The sequence below is a fragment of the Sus scrofa genome, chromosome 1 (assembly GCF_054392235.1).
Source record: "Sus scrofa isolate SSC_HxYL_T2T_F1_AM1 chromosome 1, Sscrofa_HxYL_maternal_Yorkshire_Landrace_v2.0, whole genome shotgun sequence".
In the NCBI taxonomy this organism is placed as follows: Eukaryota; Metazoa; Chordata; class Mammalia; order Artiodactyla; family Suidae; genus Sus; species Sus scrofa.
The window spans coordinates 201,092,046-201,114,076 of NC_139383.1; the positions used below are offsets into that span (position 1 = coordinate 201,092,046).

The 22,031-nt window shown below is 41.1% G+C and overlaps 1 protein-coding gene across 8 annotated transcripts in view; it reads left to right on the plus strand.

Annotated features, from left to right (window-relative positions):
- PRKCH (protein kinase C eta) overlaps nucleotides 1-22,031 on the plus strand; it is a 233,037-nt gene that overhangs the window by 68,344 nt on the left and 142,662 nt on the right. The window lies entirely within an intron of this gene.

The window sequence follows — 22,031 nt, forward strand, 5'->3', positions numbered from 1 at the left end:
GTATTCCATTTTATAAATGTAGCACAATTTTGTTTGCCCATTCTCCTTTTGATGGACATTTTGAAATTTTCCCTGTCTGGGGTTATTATGAAGAATGCTTCCATAAATATTCTTGTATATAAATTGTACTTTGATTTCTCTTGGGTGAATACCTAGCAGTGGAATTGCTAGGTAATAGAGTTGATACATGTTTAACTTTATAATAAACTCTCAAATGGTTTTCCAAAGAGGTTGTATTCTTATATTCCCACAAGCAATGTATGAGAGTTCAAGTTACTCCACATCCTCACCAACACTTGGTATGGTCATTCTCTTTAATTTTAGACATGTTAATAGCTACAGAATGACATCTTATGGTTTTAATTTCAATATAAAATTGCCTATAATTTCTGTCCCTTTTCTGGTTGCTCTCCAGTGTGGCCAATTAATTATTTTAGAATATATTTTAAATGTTTCACTTGTATTTGGCGGGAGGGTTAATCCATCACAAGCTACTTCACCATTACTAAAATCCTTGTGAAGATCTGTAAACATGTGGCTTAATGGTTTGTCTCTTTGGTACTGGCATTTTGCAAACAGGTAACATTTTTTTTTTCCTTTTGTCTTCTTTAGGGCTGCACCTGTGGCATATGGAGGTTCCCAGGCTAGGGGTCTAATTGGAGCTACAGCTGCCAGCCTACACCAGAGCCATAGCAACGCAGGACCTGAGCCACGTCTGCAACCTATATGACAGCTCATGGCAATGCCTGATCCTTAACCCACTGAGTGAGGCCAGGGATCTGACCCTCAACCTCATGGTTCCTAGTCGGATTCTTTTCTGCTGCACCATGACAGGAATTCCTTGGGTAACATCTTTGAGAAATTGTTTTGTCTTCTCTCAGCCAAATCTTTTCATTCTTGTGGGCAAATTGTCTCAATGTTAACATTTTGCAACCTGTTGTCTCAATTGTGTGAATCTTATCTTTTTGCTCCCTTTTCTGGGATTTTTGAACATGAAACATTCTGGGATGTTTGAACATGAAAAAAACAGTCCAGATTACAGTTTGGGGGTCTTCTGCCTGCTCACAGGTCTTTTGTTTTGCTTGGTATCTTGAATATGCAGAATTTGCGAGAAAAATGAGTGTGCTCATAACTCAGTCAAATGAAATATAATGTAGTATTACACAATATTGCTAATAGAACTTTTTTACAGCACATGGAACGTGGGTCCAGCCGTGGTATAAACAAGGCCAGTAGTAAGAAAAGAGGCAAGAATGAGGAGTTGGTGAGATTCTGAATGTGCTGAACTCCCTTTCTGCACTAAGTGACAAGGTGCCAGTGGAATAAGGCCATGCATGTTAGACCAGGTCTGAGGGTGCCGTAGTTGTTACAGGACATTTTTTTTTTTTTTGAGAGTTATTCTGGCTCTCTAGGACTAAATTTTATGAAGTCTCTACTTTCTTTTTTTTTAATTTTTTTATTACTCAATAAATTTATAACATTTATAGTTGTACAATGATCATCACAGTCCAATTTTATAGGCTTTCTATCCCACAACCCCAGTGTATCCCCCTACCCCCCGAACTGTCTCCTTTGGAAACCATAAGTTTTTCAAAGTCTGTTGAGTCAAATTCCACAAGTCAGTGAAAGCATTTGATGTTGGTGTCTCATTATATGGCTGACTTCACTTAGCATGATAATTTCTAGGTCCATGCATTGATTACCTTCAGGATCCCAAAACACACCTCCAACTCTCACTCTCATGATCCTTCAGAGAGGCTGGTTGGGTGTTGAGAGAGAGATTCTGCTGTCCTGTAAACTGGAGTATTGTTAGGAGCTGTCCATGAAGAAACAAAGATCTCTTGAGAGCTGGGAAAGTCTTCTCACGGAATTCTCTTCTATTGACAATTTTCAGTAGTGGCCCCTGGGGAAGCCGAGTAAGAAATTACCTTGGTACCTTGACTGATATGAAATTTCAGAGGACTGACGCTTGAATGACTGAGGCTCTGCTATGCAGCCTCTCTGCAATAAGCACTTTGCTGGTCTTAAGCTTGAGAGAAAGAAGTGAGGGGGTTCTTTTTTCAATGATTGGTGCTACAGGAATACAATTCTTTAGGTCCTCCCTATGTGTAAATACCATCAGACTGCCTGTCCCTAAATCCTATTTTCTAATAAAACCGTAATCATATAAGCTCTTGCTGATGCCTGAATTTTTGAGATTATTGAAACAGTTTCCTCAGGGCTGTATCCTTATTGAAAATGGGTAACACATGATTTTTCCCTCCAAAAGTACAAACACTGATGACTGAGTCTTGTTTTCCATCTCCACCCCCCAGTTTGCCACCACAGTGCATGTGGTGTTACCAGTTTCTTGTTTATCCACTTAATTACATATGGGAAGGAGGGAGGAAGGAAGTGGGTGGGGAGAGAGATTGGGCACCTATAGTTTTTCAGTCCTTTTTTTTTTTTTTTTTTTTTTTAAAGGCCGCCCTTATGGCATGTGGAAGTTCCTGGGCTAGGGGTTGAATTGGAGCTGCAGCTGCCGGCCTGCACCACGGCTTGTGGCAACACTGGATCCTGAATGAGGTCAGGGATCGAAGCCACATCCTCATGGATACCAGTTGGATTCTTAACCCATTGAGCCACTACGGCAACTCCAGTTTTTTTAGTCTCAATGGCATATTATATAATTTATTTAACCTGTTCTCAATTAAAGTGCCTGTGTGTTTTCTTTGTAGCTTCTACTTTCGTAATTGTACGCTAGAAACATCAGAACAAGGGCACTGGAATGCTCCTCGATATTCTCATACTATTTATTAGTTTTAGTGATAAAAGAGAGGAATGTTAAATATTTTTAGGGGTGGGTTCTTACCAGGTCATTTGGAATGGTATTCCTTTCAGAAGTGACCCCAGGAAAAACTGTAGGGCAGGCCAAGCTCATCTTTGGTAATGTCCCCTTCCCTTTAAGTTAGTCCTTCTAGCTCTTTTTCTTCAACTGTCTCTTACTCCAGTAAGATGCCCAGTGATCTCTCTCCAGGAACACTTACTAATAAGGAATACAGTGAATTCATGGACTAATTATACTAAAGTGATAGTGACTGATATCTTAGCACTCTTAGTTGTGCCTTCATATTTTAAAAGACGCTAAAAGAACTGTTATATCAAAAAGAAATAGATTTTGAATGTTGAAATTTCAGGAGCTATGGCATTATTTTGTGGGCTGTATTTTAGAAGCTCAGATCTGTTCTCTCTCTGTGTGGAAGCCTTGTCTTATCAGTTTGGCTCCCAGGCTGGGGCTTAGCTTGAGCTGGCACATTGCTGCTGCCTTAGAGCACAGCTTCTTTGTCAGATGCAGAGGATGTCATATCTGCCTTTGTGCATTACACAAGGAGGGAATGGAGCCCCCTCTCCGTAGCACCCACTCACCTGCTTCAGCTGTGACAGCACCTGGACCCGGCACTGTGAGAATGTCCCTGGCTTGGCCTCACTCCTATCAGCCAACCTAAATCATCCCTGGCCATAAAGTGATAGGTTGGCTGATAAACATTTGGAGCTCTAGTTCCCATCTTGGATGCTGAAGGCTTTTACATCAAGAAGCACAATGAGGTCAGGCCTGTCCCATGTGGCTTGGGTTGTGAAGGGTGCGTTGGCCTGGGATCCCTGGTGGGTTACCAAAGCTCAAGAAATGTTGGTTGAGCCTCGGGGTGCATCTTATCCATCTCACAGGGCTGTTTTGTAGATCAGATGATGGAAGGTATGGGAAAGTGCTTTGCAAACAAGAATGCTCTGTGAAGGTACTCTAGTGGGTTCTCATCTCCATGTTCCTGTTGTCATGGCAGCAGGATTCCTGTCATTCTCCACACCCCTTCCTGGGACCCTGTGTATACTCAGCAGGTATGTTTTATTTTGCCACTGCCTTTATTTTTTACTGGAAGACTCAAGAATCTAGTGGACAGTTTCTAATATGATGTTGGCTTATTGCCATGCCTGTTTCCCTCCTATGGCCCCCTCTAGGGGTTCTGCCCTTAGCCCAGCTGCTGCAATCCCAAAGCTCTGCTCAAAAAAGCAATTGCTTAAATGGAGCTGTGGTCAGTGATATACAGGACTGGTGTTAGGAGCTACTGACTACTGATTTCATCCCATCTCATCTTCTCATCTTTCATTGATTATGCTGAATTTGCAGCTAAGGTAAAAAAAAATTTTTCTTTAAATGTAAGACATCACTGAGAAATGACACGAGAAACACCTGTTGAGTGAAGTTCTGTGATTCCCATCACAGATACTAGGGAGATAAAAGTGAACAAGACATAGACACTTTCATGACAGCACTCTTAAGTGGGGCAGATGCAGTCTATGTGTGTGGAACAGGGGGCCCAGGTTCCCTGGCAAGAATCAGTCCAAGGCCTGGTGCTGGATGGTGGTGATATGTGATCAGAGCAGCCAGAAGATTTTAGAGGAAGTCTCGTGAGGGAGGTGAAGTTTAAAGCAAGTCAGAATCACCTTTATTATAGAAATATGCCATAGAATCACATAATCAGAGAAATATGCCATAGAATCACATAGTGACAGAAGTATGCCAGGTGGAGAAGCTGGTTCAAGAGGGGAAGATGGTTTGTTCACAGGCACAGGTAGCAGGGGAGGGGTGCTAAAGGTGGGGGTGTGGTGGGAGTTGTGGCAGAGACTCCAGAGGCCTTGTGTGTAGGTTTACCCAGGACAGTCTGAGTGTGACTACTAATAGCATCATCTTTCACTCTCAGAAGGATCCCGGCTTAGGGGAGAAATTGTGTGATCCCATCCTTCTAGGCTAGTAGATGTCATGGGGTGCCAGTGAAGGGTTTTAAGGAAAGAGAAATCAAATCTGACTTGGTAGCCATGGGTTCATGAGGCTTGGGACAGGGGGTGTGGACAGCCAAAGAGACTATTACCATTGTCTATGGGAGAGATTATTAGAGCCTGAGTTAAGTTGGAATCTGTGGGAATGGAGGGGGAGGAGGGAACAGCTATGGGAAATGAATAGACAGTGAAACCAGTGTGGATTGGCAGCTCATAGGATGTCAGGGATGAAGGATGAGGCTAAGAGGATGTTCAGAGGATGTTGTGGAGTCATTCACCGGAGTAGAAGCATAGGAATGGAACGTGATAAATTCAGCTTTGAACAGGTGGAGCTTGAGAAGCTTGTAGGAAACCCAAGAAGAGATGTTGAGGAAGAACTGGAAATAAGAGTCTAGAGCTTGACAAGAAGAGATCTAGACCTGAGCTGCAGCTCTGGGTGCCAGTGGGAGGCAAGGCACATGGATGAAGGGACCTGGTGAGAAGATTTAGAAAGAGCGAACCAAGGCTGACTCAGAGAACTCTGTGGAACACCAATAATTAAGGATCTGGTTTACAGATTATAATCTGTCAAACTCACCCAAACTATGTTGAAGGTTTACTTAATGATCACCCATACTCATTACTCATTCAATAATATTTGAGTGCTTGCTGCATGCCAAGGAATATTTTGCCAGGTGGTAGAACATCTTCAAAATTGGCATCAAAATGTTTGATAATGAAATTTTGAGAAAGAACTGAACATAGAAGTCTTTTTGAAAGGTTATGCTTGAATTGGCATTAAGAGTAGTAGCTTCACAATTTTTTTTGGCTCTTTAGGTCCGCATCCACAGTGTACGGAAGTTTCTAGTCTGGGGCCAAATCGGAGCTATAGCTGCCGGCCTATGCCACAGCCACAGTAATGCAGGGTCCGAGCTATGTCTGTGACCCACACCACAGCTCAGAGCAATGCTGGGTCCTTAACCCACTGAGAGAGGCCAGGAGTTGAACCCACATACTCATGGATCTAGTTGGGTTTGTTAACCACTGAGCCATGAAGGAAACTCCAGCAGCTTCACAATCTGATACTACAATGTGTTGCACTCAGGTTTATACTTAAGTAAGAAGGTAAGAAGATGAGGTAAGAAGATGAGCCTACTCAGAATCCTACAGTGAGGGCTCTTCTCTGAACCAAGATGGGACAAGAAAAACTCTGTGGAAGTCTGTCACTGAGCTGAAGGTGTAATATTATCAACTATATCAGAAACCATCACCATCTTTCATCTTTAACAGGATGTTATTCCTCTTGATCAGATACAGAATTCCCCTTAGCACTGCTGCTGAGGTAGACACAGTTGAAGTGATTTATTATTTTGAAAAAGCCATCTCGTATCACTCTTTATTTCATTCTGGCTAAGCCTTTCTGGAGCGCACAACTGGATCTGCAACCTAATCAAGGTGAAATTTATTAAGGCAGACCTGGGTTTTTAATGCAACCTCTAGATGCTGTCATTGTGGCCCTGTTTGATTGTCATTATGTTGGACTAGTTCTTACCTGGGAGAGTGGAGTGGCAAAAAAAAAAAAAAAAAAAAAAAGTTTGGAGTACTGATGAAAATGCATCAAACTAAACTCATAACTGCTATAACCGGGAGAGAAGCAACACAAAGAAATTAAGTCAAAGTAGTGATATCCCCTTGTGTGAGACCAAATAAAAAAGATGTTGCTGCATTGTGATGCCATTAAGAAATAAGATGGAAGATTTGAAGATCTGAAGATCTGAAGATAATGTAGTTTACATCAGTGAGATTTGCCTGGATTTAGGGTACCCCAGACTTCAATGATTCAAAGAGAGAACCATACAAGATGTGCTTCCTAATGGATCATAGCATTAGGTAGTCTTCCCTCCAAACTGAACCCCAATCTGGCCAGGCTTTCAGATCTAACCACCAGTTTAAGAGGAGATACCAGGGACAGAGGCACATTTTAAATGACACTGTGGGATACAGTTAGCAAAATCCAGACTGTGGAAAAAATTGCTAGGACAAGACACTTAGTTTCTTTGACTGAAAATTGGAAGAACAAAGGAAAAGAGAAGGAAGGGGAACCAAAATAACAAAAAAGACACTTACTAGCCAGTTTCAATATGTGGACCAAATCAAACACAATTTGCAGAACAGTAGCTCCCAGGGCACAACATCTCCTACTAATAATTACATAACATTTTTGCCCTTGGAAAGTTTAATTTTAAGAGGTAATAGGAACAGTAAGTGTATGTATACATGATGATATGAAGGAATTAATAACATTATTATTTAGCTGTCATTATGGTACTGTGGTTGTTTAAAACAAAAAGAGCATCTGTTAGAGAGACATATGGAAATATTTACTGATGAAATTACATGACACCTGAGACTGACTTCCAAATAACCCAGAGGTGAGAAAGGAAGGTAAGGGACAGATAAAACCAGATGTAGCCACAAGTTGCCTGTTGAAGCAGAGTGATGGTTACACATTAGATTTTTCTTATCAGTTTCTGTCTACTTTTGCATGTGCTTGAAATTCTTTTTAATAAAAAATTAAAATTAAAAGCACGTACTTAAATCTGTCTCCTAGACAAAAAAATGGAATCTGGGTTGCCTCTGTGACATCAAAATGATGCTTTAACTTTGAGCATATACTACCTACCTATTCTCATTTATAACTTAAAACTGGTGGGTTTGGTCTGCATGTCTCTGATCCTTAATGCCCAGTTTTTATGTATTATAAAGAAGGGGGTTTAAAACTTTAAATGAATAAAGTACTTCAGAAATATGTTCAAAGGTTCTAAATAATACTAAGCGTTGATTCAAAAACTATAAGTAGGAAGAGATGAGTTAGGTAATTCCCTTGGTTCTGCTGTAAAGTTCTCCCTTATAATAAATGTCAGGTAAGTCATCTCCTACTAACAATTACATAACACTTTTGCCCTTGGAAAGTTTAATTTTAAGATAGTTTCCTAAAAGAATAAAGTAAATCAAAAGAATTAATGGTAGGAACATTTTTATGAAGATTGTAAGACAAAAGTTCTTGGGGAGCGTTTTCCCCCCACCTCCCCCCCCCCCCCCCCCCCCCCGTCCCAGAGCTCCCAAAGCAAGCTTGAAAGTATTCTGTATTAGTTTGGGGGTGGGAGTGGGGAAAGTAACTTCTTAAACAAAAATGCAACCTGACAAAGCACCTGTCATTTGTGAATTTGAAGCTCAAAGAGACAATTTTGCTTTAACTTTGAATCTCCCCCGTCTTTTAGGCTGTTAACATATTACTTGGAACTAATACACATTTCTCCCAAGGAGACTATTAGAAGTGCTTGAATTTTAGCATCTGCTTGTTTCTACTAAGGCAGTGTATTCTAGTGTAGAGTAAGATTCTGATCTTCTTTTTGAATCCACTGCCTCGTTTTTTTTCACTCAAATTTCCTGTGTCAAACCACTGGTTTACACATAATTGTGTTCTCTGCTAAATCATTGTGGCTATATGCGCCAAGGCAAATGAAACTTGTGTTACTGCTTGAAAGCTGCAACCCACAGTTTCACACTGCTTCCCACACTCACACGCATGTCATTTTTATTTTTAATTTTAATTTTATTATTTATTTTTTTGTCTTTTTTTAGGGCCACACCTACAGCATATGGAGGCTGCCAGGCTAGGGGTCAAATTGGAGCTGTAGCTGCTGGCCTACCCCACAACCACAGCAATGCCAGATCTGAGTCGCATCTGCAACCTACACTACAGCTCACGGCAATGCTGGATCCTTAACCCACTGAGCGAGGCCAGGGATCAAACCTGCGTCCTCATGGATACTAGTCAGATTCATTTCTGCTGAGCCACAACGGAAACTCCAGTGTATCGTTTTTAAGGGGGCAAAAGCTCTTTCTGATGGCAGTTAGTTTTGATATTCCTTTCTCATGTTTCAACTCTGGTGACAGATTTTCAGTTTAATATTTTTAATTTAGTTTTTTTAATGTTTTATTTCTGTATATTCAACCTGAAGTATAAGTGACCATTTTCATTCTCAAGCTGGTGCAAGCAATTCTGTGGTTTCCACTGGAAGTGGCTGCCAGGTTGGAGAGCAGAGTGGGAGAGAAGAAAAAGATGCACTGAGGAAGTGGGCAAAGAAGCGGAACTTGAAAAAGAAGAAATGATCTTTTTAAAGTATTGAGACTAATTGTCCCATGTTGCAATTGGCTTGCTCCTCCCTTCTGTGAGAGCGGGCTCATTTATTGAACCCCTCCTGGTCCTAGGCCTGTAATTGGGCCAATGGAAAGAGAAGCCCTTGTTCTATATTCTTTCTCATAGCAGGATAGCCTCTTACCCTTGTAATTGATGGCTTTGGTATGTTCATGCCATCCTATATATTATTCATTTGCTCTGCACAACAAATGTTGGAGGCTGATGTGATCCTCAGTAGGTAAACAGTGAATCCAGACCCTGATTTGTTCTCGGCTCCTAGAGGAGCCCCAGAGGCCAGACACAGCAAGCTCAGACTGGGATGCTGAGGTCCAAGATCTTTCTAGGCCATCCAGCTATCTTGGGAGGCATTTTCTTGTTTTCTCTTTATTCTACCTTGGAAGAAAACTGTCCTTTAGGTGTTATAGTCCCACCCACCTTGGGGTCTTACCAGCTTTTGGGATAAAGTCTTTTTGCAAGGCTTTCCTTGGATCTCTCTTTCCTAAGCCTAAAGACTGACATCGACCCAGGGAAAAGGGACACCCTCTCAAATATCAGGCATGAGTTGAAGAGCTCTGGAAGACTGAGCTTGAGATTTTCTTGAGTTTTATCTGTCATCATCAGGAAAAATCTCTTAATGTAGACCTTAATCTAGAATTGGAAGACAGTCAAAGTCAAATAAATGAGTTCAGCTTAGGGTATGATACCTTATCATACTTGTTATTTGCCTAGTTTTACCCCAGTCACCATTGGCTTCACCCTGACTACTTCTTCTACTTTCATTGACTATTGATGATAAACTGTTAAGTAGTCTTTTTGTTCAAAATTCTTCACTTGGTTCTCAAAGTGTGGTCTGTCAGATATCTGGAGGTTCTAGAGTTATTTTCAGCAAGTCTGAAGTTCGGGTCTATTTTCCTTATAACACTAAGATGTGATTTGTTTTGTTTTCAATATGTTGACATTTGTACCAACAGTCCAAAACATATGGTGGGCACATTAGAATGAATCAAGCCACCAAAGTGTAGAGCTATTGATGTAGTCAGGGTATTCTTCATTGCCACATAATTGCAGATGGAAAATATTTCACTTAAGAATATCTTTGATGGGAGTTCCTGTCGTGGCACAGAGGAAACAAATCTGACTAGGAGCCATGAGGTTGCCACCTCGCTCAGTGGGTTAAGGATCCGGCATTTCTATGAGCTGTGGTGTAGGTTGCAGACATGGCTCAGATCCTGCATTGCTGTGGCTGTGACATAGGCCGGCAGCTGCAGCTCCAATTTGACCCTAGCCTGGGAACTTCCATATGCTGCAGGTGCAGCCCTAAAAAGCAAAAAATAAAAATAAAAAATAAAAAAATAAGAATATCTTTGATGGAGCAGTAAGCATTATTAATGTTCTTGCTCAGCCCATGACTGTATATCTTTATAATATTCTATATGATGAAATGGTTAATTATGGATAAGGCACTTCTGCTATATACTATAATACTATTGTATCTCAAGGAAAAACACTTGTAGGATTGAGCTAGCCACTTTTTTTCCCCCCATAGGGAACCATTTTAACTTAAAAAAATGACCAACTATAGTTATGGAGACTTGGGATTTTGTCAGGTATTTTCTTGAAAATGAAGGAAATGAGCTGTTACTTCAAGGCAAACAACTGTGAGTATGATGCCAGAGATACAGTTGGATCCTGCAAGCCATAGGTAGAATTTTGGAAAATTTATATCCAACAAGGGAACTTGTCAGCTTGCAGTACTTAAAAAAGACTTTTCTCTGAGTTTGTTGTTGATATTAATTAACAATCCTAAATTTTTAATATTGTCAAACAGGTCAATGTTTGGAAGAGGATCTGCATAATTCAGTAAACACATGTTTTCAAAAATGACCAATCCAAGGTATTATAAAACCATACAGGGGTCAAGGATCCATCTAAAGCATAAGATGGACTAATGGATTTAATGTAACAGGATAAAAAGTTCATTGATTATGTTTTTAGATTCTACATTGCAGTTAACTTTTTAAAAACTACCCTTTGTCAAGTTTTGATGTAGTATCAAAGAAGAATATTCACAATTACCTGAAAAGGCTATTAACACTCTTTTTCAACTCCTCTCTGTGCAAGGCTGGATTTTGTTTCTATACTTGCACTGAAACAACACTGTGGCACTTTGAATACAGAAGCAGATCTAAGAGTCCAGCTGGCCTCTCAGTCACACATTAAAGAGATTTCCAAAATCGTCAAACAATGCCACTCTTCTCACTGTTTTGTTTTAGAAAATAGGGTTATCTTTCATAAAAATGTTATTTATGTTAACAAGCAACAGACTTGTTATTGTTTTAAATTAATCAATATTTAAAAATCTCTCCATTTTAATTTCTAATATGGTATGTATTGGTAGAGAGAACCCACATAAACCAAAAAGTCTTGAGTCTCAATTTTTAAGACTATAAAAGAGTCCTGAGACCAAATTATTTTTAGAATTGCTAGGTTATTTTTCCCTTTTATCTCTCTTTTAGAAGTCCAGCCCTTTTCATTTTAGTGAGAATTGAGAAAGAAGGAACTGATAAACATTTGTGTGTGTTCTGTTGGGGACTAATGTTAGGTGACAATTAGGTGATATGTAACAGAATAGTTCAGCTTTTTTTTGAAACTGGAATCCTTTTTTTTTTTTTTCAAATTATGTTTACTGTGCAATATGCTTCTTCAGTTGGTTTTCGTTATATGCCCTTTCTCATAAAAAATAGGGAGGTCAGGAAATGACACCCCAACAACCCAGAAGCCTATGGTGGTTTCTAACTTTAGAGATGCCTGTTATGGGTAGCTTTATACTAAACTTTTGCTTGATTTGAGCAGAACAAGGCAGTTTGCAATACCTCTGAGCAAGTGGTCAGAGCTGTAAGTGCTAAAAGCTGAACTGAAAAAAAATAGCTCAAAAGGCTATTGACAGAAGCATCAGCAGATTCACCTTATGTGACACTCAGTTATTAGCCAGCATGTTCCTCTGAAATCAAGGTTCATACAAAATAGAATCTGACTAGTATCTTCAGTTTCTCAAGCCTCATTTTTTTTAGACGAAATTATACTCATGGGGTGTTCTCTCAGTGGAGCTGATATTTGGGGGAAAACAGAAATGATTTCATTTTCTGATAGACAAATTAATTGCTCCAGAGAATGGTTTCATTATGCTTCAATCTCATTTCCAGCAATCCAGAGCTCTCTGCTCTTTTTGTTTCAAATGAACAAGGCAGCAGAGGTTCTGTTTGCCAGGCCAGTTGCACTGACATCACTTTTATTAGGTTGTCCTCAATTACATTTGTGACTGTGGGCAGGTAAAGAGGCAGGAAGACCTGTTTCTTACCTTCTTACCTGAATCTTGTCTTCAGTGCAGGATTTCATCCTGGTGGCTGAAATTTCTGTTCAGCACTAGATTACTTCCTGCATGAGGTTGAGAGTGGGCAAGGGGGTTGGGGTTGCAGAGGTCTGGGGTTGCAGACACACTGTGTCAGAGATTGCCTTTGATTTTGTAAGTGGCCACTTAGTTCTAACACTGTTTTGGAGAAAATCAATTGCTATCTCTCTGAATTTACATTTGGTTACAAAATATACTGGGTTGAACGATACTGAATTATTACTGCTTGGGCTGGTGGATCAAGAGAACTCTCTGCAAACATACAGAGTATTTATGCATAACATTAATGGAAGGTGTATATGCACGTCTGTGTGTATGCATGTACTTACTAATGACACTGAGTTTATTCTTAGAAACCTGAAAATTTGGTGTGTGTGAGTGGAGATACAAACAACTAGACAAATTAACATAATATGCCAGTGGTAAGGGATATGGAAAAAATAGGGCAGAAGAGAGGGACAGAGATGAGGGCTGTATGTGCTATTCTGTTCAAATCATGATATTTGAGCTGCGGATCTGAAGGAAGGGAGGGAATGAACATGAAAGTACAGAGACCCTAAGGCAGGGGCGTGGTCAGTGAGTGAGTGAGAATTAGCAGTATAGCCAGGAACATGGCTGAGCCCTGAGGTCCAGGGGAGGTATCAGCATCATTATTGGCAAAAAGTCAGCACCCTGTTTATGTCGCTTCCCTTTTCAGGAATGTGCCTTTGTTAATTAAGTGAAGTTCATCTATATTTTCTGCTGGCTTACCATTTGGCTGATTGAACATGGTCTTCTTTCCCCTTTGGCTAGGGGCTTTCAGAGCACCATACTGTATCCATTTATAATAATTGAATATAAGCTGCTTTAATAAAGCAAAAACTTTTGAATTTATCATGAAGACTTTCCCAAGTTCTGTGAATTCCATCAGAGTTTCTTATTGTTCTAAGCTACCTTAGGATCCATTACACAGCTCAGTAAGCAATCTCCTGGGATAGACCATGATGGAAAAGAATATAAAAAAATAATGTATGTATATGTGTAACTGGGTCACTGTGGTGTACAACAGAAACTGGTACGACATTGTAAATCAACTATACTTTAATTTTTTTTAAAAAAAAAAGTTCAAATAGAAGTTCCCTGGTGGTCTACCGGTTAAGGATTTGGCATTGTCACTGCTGTGGGTTAGGCTTGATTCCTGGCCCAGGAAAACTTCTGCATGCTGCTGGCGTGGTCAAAAAATAAAGTGTGTCTTTTTTTAAAAAAAGTTTACAAATACTGTCTGGAGATATATAACATGTCTACATACTGCTAAATATAATTAGCTATAATTCAATTTTAGATACAGGTTATTAAGAAATTACTCTTGGGAGTTCCCATCGTGGCTCAGTGGAAACAGATATGAGTAGCATCCATAAGGACGTAGGTTCAATCCCTGGCCTTGCTCAGTGTGCTCAGGATCTGGCGTTGCCATGAGCTGTGGTGTAGGTCCCAGATGCGGCTCGGATCTGACATTGTGTAGGCCGGCAGCTACAGCTCTGATTTGACCCCTAGCCTGGGAACCTCCAAATGCTCCAGGTACAGCCCTAAAAAGACAAAATAAATAAATAAATATTTTAAAATGCTCACTTAAAAAAAAAAGCTCTTATTTGTACACCTTACCTATCTTTAAAAAAATGAGAAAATTTAGGTTCATTTAGGGTCTTCTGTTCTTGAATATGGAGGTAGGAACTGTCATTTGTTAAGTTTTGATAAACCTTAGTGACATGTCTACTAAACATTTGGAGAACTAAATAGGTTGAAGTTCAGTCTGGGTACAGAGGGGACTTATACCTTTTGGAAGGTTAATTCTTACTGCATTTTGATAATATTTCGTCTTTCATGTAAATGAGGGCACTTCCATTGTCTGAGTCCTTATATTAGGATTTACCAAGTACTGCAAATAGGGCCTTCAAAAGTATGAAATGGCAAGAGAGAATCTATTCTAGAGCGATGGAATCACTTGAGAATTTTGAAAAATACAGATTCTCAGGCCCCAGATTGAATCAGAATCTCTGGGGAAGGGGCCTGAGAAACAGATTCTTAATAGGCACTTTGGCTGGTTCTAATGGTTGGCCAAGTTTGGATCCCCCTAAACCATATCCTAAATCATAGCTAATTTGATTAATGGAAATTTTTGGTGATTGGCAATTTTGTTAGTTGGAAAGAAAAAACACATAGGGGGGAAGAAAAAGCAAACACTGCATAACAAGTATGTTACTTTGGTATAGTCTTTTAAGGGTTGACAAAACCCCAAATGCATTTTCTAAAGAACCTTGAAGATGTTGTGACAGGAACAGGCCAGGTTACAGTTTTTGCACTTTCAGGAGGGTAAAATATGAGGCTCAGAGGCTAAGGACATTGCTAATGTCTACACTCAGTGCTAGTGCTGAAACTCAAACCAAGATTCAACGTGGTAGAATCAGGATGGGAATGGTGAGTCTGAGACAAGTCTTAGCCCTCTACCCTTCTCTTTGAGTAACTGTAACTGAGTCCAGGAAAAGGCAATTTAAAGTGATTCCAATTACAATAGGAGCCAATATTTAAAAAATAGTATATATGTTTTAAAAGATTTGATTGGTACTGTCTATGTCTTTAAAAATGATGACAAAAATTATGAAAGTTTCTTTCATCTTTCACTCATCAGTGTTTGGATCACTGTGGCACCTATGTGCTAATTCTTAGAACCAAGATTGGATCAAATAACTCAGTATGTATTTTTTCTGACTGATTTGAAGGCTTGATACCTTCCACTTTACACTGACTTTCTTGGCACTCTCATGAGGAGGGTTATTTTTACAAAAATATTTGAAGGTGTCATTAGTTTTTCCAGAGGCTGGTCATGTCTCTATCACTTTTGATCTCATCTTTGTTGGTGGTAGACCTGACATCTGGATTTACTTTGTAAGGGACTTATCTGTGATTGGAGCAGCTTGTCAACCAATTTCAAGACCTGCATCAGGTGTTCCTTTTACCCTGTTCCTTATTTTTATTGTGTAAATTGTATTGTGGGATGTAGCTGATACTCAGAAAATGAGAACAGCATCTGTTTACATGGCAAGCAAGAATAAAGCAGTTTTAAGCAGGGGGGAATATCAAATACAGAGATTTTTTAAAAGTGGTCAATCTGCCCCTTGATGGCTATTTTCATGCTTTGAGCATTTAGTTTATCTAAGTGAGTCTCACTATTATGGGAATTTGGGTAATGACACTCAGATGATGCATTGGGTGTCTCAGTAAAATGAATAACTGGTAAAGGCGTAGTAACTCTTGAATAAGTCAGTAGTGTTAGGTATCACTGTGTAGAAGGGATTGCCTGGGTACTGCCTTCTCAAACCCCCCCCCCCATTTAAAGAAGTTTTATTGAGGTATAGTTTATTTACCAGGTTGTGATGATATCTGCTGTACAACAAAGTGACTCAGTTATACATGTACACACATCCATTCTCTTTCAGATTCCTTCCCCACATAGATCATCACAGAATATTGGGTAGAGTTCTCTGTGCTATACAGCAGGTCATGGTTGGCCAGTCATTTCATATACCCATATACCTCATTGTAAATATACCAATCCAAAACCCTAGTCCATCCCCTCCCCACGTCTGTCCCTTTTGGTAAGTGTATGTTTTTCAAAGTCTGTGAGTCTGTTTCTGTTCTGCAAATAAGTTCATTTGTATCCTCTTTTTATATTCCACATATAAGTGATAACATACTGGTACATATATATGATGGAGTATTACTCAGCCATAAAAAATAATGAAATAATGCCATTTGCAGCAACATGGATGGACCTAGAAATTATCATACTAAGGGAAGTTAGTCAGACAGTGAAAGACAAACACCATCTCATCTAATGGTTATTCAGAATCCACCTGAAGGAGTGTCTAACAGGATGGGGAGTGGTCTTTCCAGCAGTGAACTTTAGGAAGTTCATTGACAAAGACTGAACTTGACTCTTGGAGGGAACCACTGATTTTGTTACACATATTAATAAGTGATGATTCAGTAGGACTTTGATCCTGCCTGCTGGCCCCTCAGAACCCTGTGGAGACACTCAGCCAGGATCCAGAAGGAACTGTTTCCACATCCTGCTCAAGTACACCTGTGACCTGTCCTGTTTTGTTTCACACCTCAGCCTCAGGTGTTGCACATCCTTAGTGGAGGAGACTTTAATTCCTACATTCTTGGTCTTGCCTCTGTGAATGCTCCAAGGTCTCTCTCTAAGTCCAGTCTTTATGGGCCCCCTCTCTGATACCCAGGATACTGGCTGTGTGCTGACTGTGTTTGTTTGATCGTCTTCCTCTCCAGCCAGGAACCATGAACTACTCAGGGGCGGAAAGTGGCCCCCAGGCAGGTTCTGTTTTGTATGTGGCACAATGCCTTTGAAGTATTTCAACTTGGACTCTTCTGACCAGGCAGCGTTCTCCAGGGCACCACGGTCCCCAGCACTCCCTATTGTCTGAACTCCATCTGGCCTCATACCTCTGTGTCTCCACTCAGTTTGTTATCCTGAACCTGAGCATTGGTTCAGTGCTTTTCCTTGGCAGTGTGTAGAAGCCACAGGGCACTTTTAATTGTCTTTTAAGAGGAAGGATCACTTCTGTGCTGGAGTCAACTGAAAACACTTGCCCTCCACTGAAGACCTTAAAGGTTCCTCTCTTGCACCATCAGCATCCCAGCTGACCCTGGCAATGCTCCCACTTCTGGTTTTGGGTCATGCAGAGGAGCTTTGAGGGGGAGGGAAGGGAGAGAAATCTCTCTTTCTTTTTAAATCCAGGAAATAATTCAGGCTTTTAGAAAATAGGTCACTTTAATGATGCCTTCAGCTTCCTGAATGCCCCAAAAGTTCATTTCTCATGTTAGTGTGAATGCTCTTCTTGACAGAATCACACAGACAGAATCCCCTGAGGACTGTGCTCGGGATCTCTTACAATGCTTACTGTGCTGAAGACACGGGGGCGGGGCCCGTAGTAGAAGGGCATCAGCTTTGGCCTGTGGACCTGGCTCTATTTCTGCTACTTCCCAACCCTTCATGACCTTGAGTGATGGTTACCTTATGTGAGGAATGTGGGGCTGGTGGTATCTACCCCCCAGGATTGTTGTGAAGGTTACCTAAGATGATACACACATGCATGCACACCCGCAAAGTGTCGTATGATGGCCTGATACAAAATATGTATCCACCCATTTGGGAAGGAAATCCACTTCATTTCCATGTCCTTTGTGGTGAATCATCTAAAAGGCACTGAGTAAAATATGATGACATAAGCCTTCTTTCTCAGCCATTGTTTCAATTCCTAATCAGCAGTCAAACCTTGTATGTATTTCATGCTGGGGAGGGTGCAAGGTACATTTTGGTCTTTGTGTTTAAGTGCCTTTGATGGGAGCTGCCAACGAAGCCATGGACAGGAGAGGAAGTATTGGAGGATTCATTCTCTGTGAGGGAGCACTGCTTTCCTTGTCTCCTGCCTACTGGGCCCCAGAGAATGTCGGTTGTTCCTCTTCCTAAGTCTGCCCACCATAGCCAATGCTACATCTTTTCCCAAGTCACACCTTGAGGATCTAGGTCACACCTGGATTGCTGCTGCTGCTGCTGCTGCTCTGTCTCATTGTGAGGGCTGTTATGGTGTGTGTGTGTGTACCTGCCATGGTCCTCCATAGGGCATGGTAAGCCAACAGGATGGGCATTAGGCTCTACTCTCCTGTCTACCATGACCCAGAGAACAGTGAGTCCAGGGAGCTATTCTTTGGGCTCATACTGAAAACCAGCTTCCATGGTTGGCTGGTTTCTTTAGCACAGATATGCAGTTGCAATGAGTACCTTCTTTCTATAGCTGTTTTAAAATGAATGTGTTAATGTTTTAAGACATTTCTAGGTCCCAGAAAGAAGATGTGTTTTAAAAGTAATTGCGTGGTGCTCTCGTTGTGGCTCAGCGGTAACAAACTCAACTAGTAGCCATGAGGACTCGGGTTTGATCCCTAGCCTTACTCAGTGGGTTAAGGATCTGGCATTGTTGCCGTGAGTTGTGGTGTAGGCCAGCAGCTGTAGCTCTGATTCAACCCCTAGCCTGGAAATTTCCATATGCCATGGGTACAGCCCTAAAAAGACAAAAAAAAAAAAAAAAAAAAAAAAAAAAAAAAGTAAATTATGTGTGCTACTTGCTGTTAATTTCTTATCCCTGGAGGACTGAATTTAATGTGCCAGGAGGACATTGTAAATTTTCAGGCAGCATTGGCCCCTGTCCCCTATCTTTTGCCCTGTACAGGGTATTTTTTTAGCCTTGGTCACCAGCCTGATGACCTGACTCAGTGCATTCCATCAACTCAGAGCAGTCCTAGCTGTTTTCTTTGTTATTTATTTACACAGTGCAGTTGGTTCACTCCATGTGCATGTTTTTTGTAGTCTTTGGTCTTTTCCCAAATATTTGCCTTACTTTATTAAATTATTTCTAATTTATCAGTTAAAGTGTGTGTTGACTTCTGTGTTTTAATTTTACAGGCTTGATTGTCTGCTAACAGATGGTGTCTCCTGTTTGAGTCCATAGCAGGGTTTGTTTGCAGGCTGACTTGCTTTGTCTAGAGCTTAACCACCACCCAGTTCCTTCTTAAGAATGGTGTCGTATCCAAGTGAAAATACATTTTAAATCCAGTACTAACTTATTAATTACAATATCCCTTGCATATTTTGAAGGCAAACTTATAGCTTCATTGTGCAGGAAGGAGGAGCACGTGCTGAAAGACTGTTACCTTTCATGTGGATTTGTGTTGGCTTCTTTACTGTGCTCTGTGGTGCCTTCAGGGAGGGTCACAGGGATCTGAAGGGCTACGGGTAGGCTCGGCTGCTTCTGGGAAACCTGATGGATATCATCAAGGTACACTAGGGGCTCTTTTCCTAGGGTCTGGGGAGGAGCTGCTGCCTGTTAGGGTGAAGAGAGTCTAGATCTGGGTGTTTTCTTCCTGCTTTTAGACTCCTGCTTCCTGCTTCAACCATTTCTGGCTCATGGACTGTGACAGTGGGGACTGTGGTGGCGAAGTTGCTCCTTTTGCACTCTCCACCCTATTCTTGAATGCTCCCCTTCTCTCAGGTGGAGCCCAATGGACTCCCTGAGTTGAGGAGGTGGGTTGGAGAATCCAAGAAGACCAAGTCAGCTAGAGATCATGGGATAGAGTACCAGAGAGGAGACAGGTCCCCAGAGAAGGAACTCCAGAGGTATACAGAGTGTCCCTCTTGAGTATTCAACCAAGTACTGATTGAGATAAGGACTTTATCTGGTTCATCCAAAAGAATTAGAACTGTGCCTGGCACTCACACAGGGCCAGGAATAGTGTTTGTCCCTATCAGCCAGACTGAAAAATCTCAAGAGTCACGGAGCATTGAGTATACATAAAGTTCTTGCACCCTAGTGAGGAATAACTAGCCCAAGACTGAGCACTGTTCTGGCCCACCTAAATAAAATCCAAAACTCAAAATCTGATAGGATCCAACTATGTCCAAGTAACTTAACTGTGTCCCCCAAACAAGGCTCAAGAATATTTATAGGAATCCACACCATGCAATACTCAACAGGTAAAATTCACAATGTTTGGCACCCAATCAAAAATTACCAGACATGCAAAGAAGCAAGAAAATATGACCTATAATGGAAAATCAATCTATTGAAACTGACTCAGAAATAACACCGATGTTGGGATTAGCATAACAGACATTAAAACAATTGTGATAACTATTCCATATGTTCAAAAAGCTGACTACAGAGAAGAAAGATTTAAAAAACACACAGAGGGAAATTTGGTCTCAAACATGGTGTGCCTTCAGTCAGTCCTTACGTTACTTAATCCTTACTTCTACCAAATCCACATGACTCACCCCTGGCCCCGACTAATTTCTCTGATCTCTAAGCCCATCCTGGTTCACTCAGTGTTCTCTTGAGCCCGGACCCTGGGGTCACCACTGCAGTGCTAATTCAGGGATGCCAGGAGTCAGCCACCTTCATGCCTGCCATTCATGAGCCATCATTCTACAGTGCTGCTTCAGGACAAAGAATGCACATGGACAAAGAATACACATGCAGAACCAGGTTCCCAGCAAAAAATCCAAGTGTGCTTCTTTTTTTTTCAGCAGTCCAAAACCTTTATACTTGCAAGCCTTGTTTTCCTCTCACATACATTCTTGTTCTAATACTCCGATTTAAAAAAAAACAAAAAACCCTGCAATAACTTACATCTTTATGTGCCTACGGCCCCTCAGTATGGCTATCTCCTTTCCTCCTTTCTGCTGGTTGTCAAGGAAACCTCTCTTCTCACAAAAGCTACACCCTTTTCCTGGGCAAATTCATCCGCTCTGGCCCCTCAGTATATTCTTGCTTGCTCATTTACTTGATTTGACTACACTTTGTGCACTCCCTTTGCCTCTTTTGGTTGCTTCTCCTTTGGTCATGTTGATGGAAAAAAAATTCTTCACCTGATCCCCAGCTACCATCCTATTTCTTTTCCCCTTTTATGGCCAATTATCTTGACAGATCTTCTGTATCCACTCCTTGCCACCTACTTACTCCTCAGTCTCTGAGTCTGTCTTGTTCAGACACCTCCTGGTTGCAAAATGTACCAGCCTTTCTCAGCAGTCTTCCACTCTGAACTTGCTGCTGCATTTGGTTCTGTTTCCTGTTCTTCTTTTGAGAGTCTTAAAGCATCACTGCAAATCTCTGCCCTCTGTTTCCAGTGGTAATCTTTATTGCCTCCAACCCCTTATACCATTCCCTTCAATGAAGATTTAACCATCATTCTCTTCAAGAGTCCCATTTACGCTGTGCTTTCACTCAAAGCAGGTAGTCTTGCTTCCTAATTGATCAAGAAAATTGCAGCCAGTGTGAGCTCCCTAAACTGCTCTTACTCCTAACTTTATCTACATTCCCACCCACCTTTGTTCCTTAGGCTTTGTCCCAGAGGATAGTTGTCCTTTTTTTTGCCCACCACCTGAGCTTCCTCAAGCACTTTGCTTTTCCACCTCTAACTTCATTTCTCCCTCTATTGGTCTCTTTCCCCCATCCGTAAACATGGCTAAGCCTTCTCATCCTAAAAATATTTCCAGCAACTCCTTGGGTTCTTTCTAATGTGTTTCTTCTTTTTCATCCAGATGTCTTCAGAGTGTAGCCTAGGTACACTCCCTCCCCTTCTTTGAGTTCTGTTTTCTTCTCCAACCACTACTGAAGCTCTCTGGCTTTCTTTACCACCATTCTGCTCAAGGAGCTCTTGATGAGGTCACCAAGGGCATCTGTATTGCCAAATAAAGTCAGCAGTTCTAGCCCTCATATTACTGCACATCCCTGTTGCATTTCACAATGCTCATCACTCCTAAACCCCAGGGACCTCCACTTTTTGACTTCCGTGACTCTAAGTCTGCTGATAATCTCCCCAACTCTCCCTTCTCTTTGGGCTTCTCTCCATCCCCCTTTGATATGATCTCTCCTGGGAGCAGTGTTAAGTCCACTGCTGTTCTCTCTCACCTCTCTGGGGGCCTGTTGTAGTCTGGGGATTTCGTATATCTGGTCCCAGGCTGGGCACCACCCCCTCCCCCAGCATTCATTCATTCTTTCAGTTAGCAAGCATGCA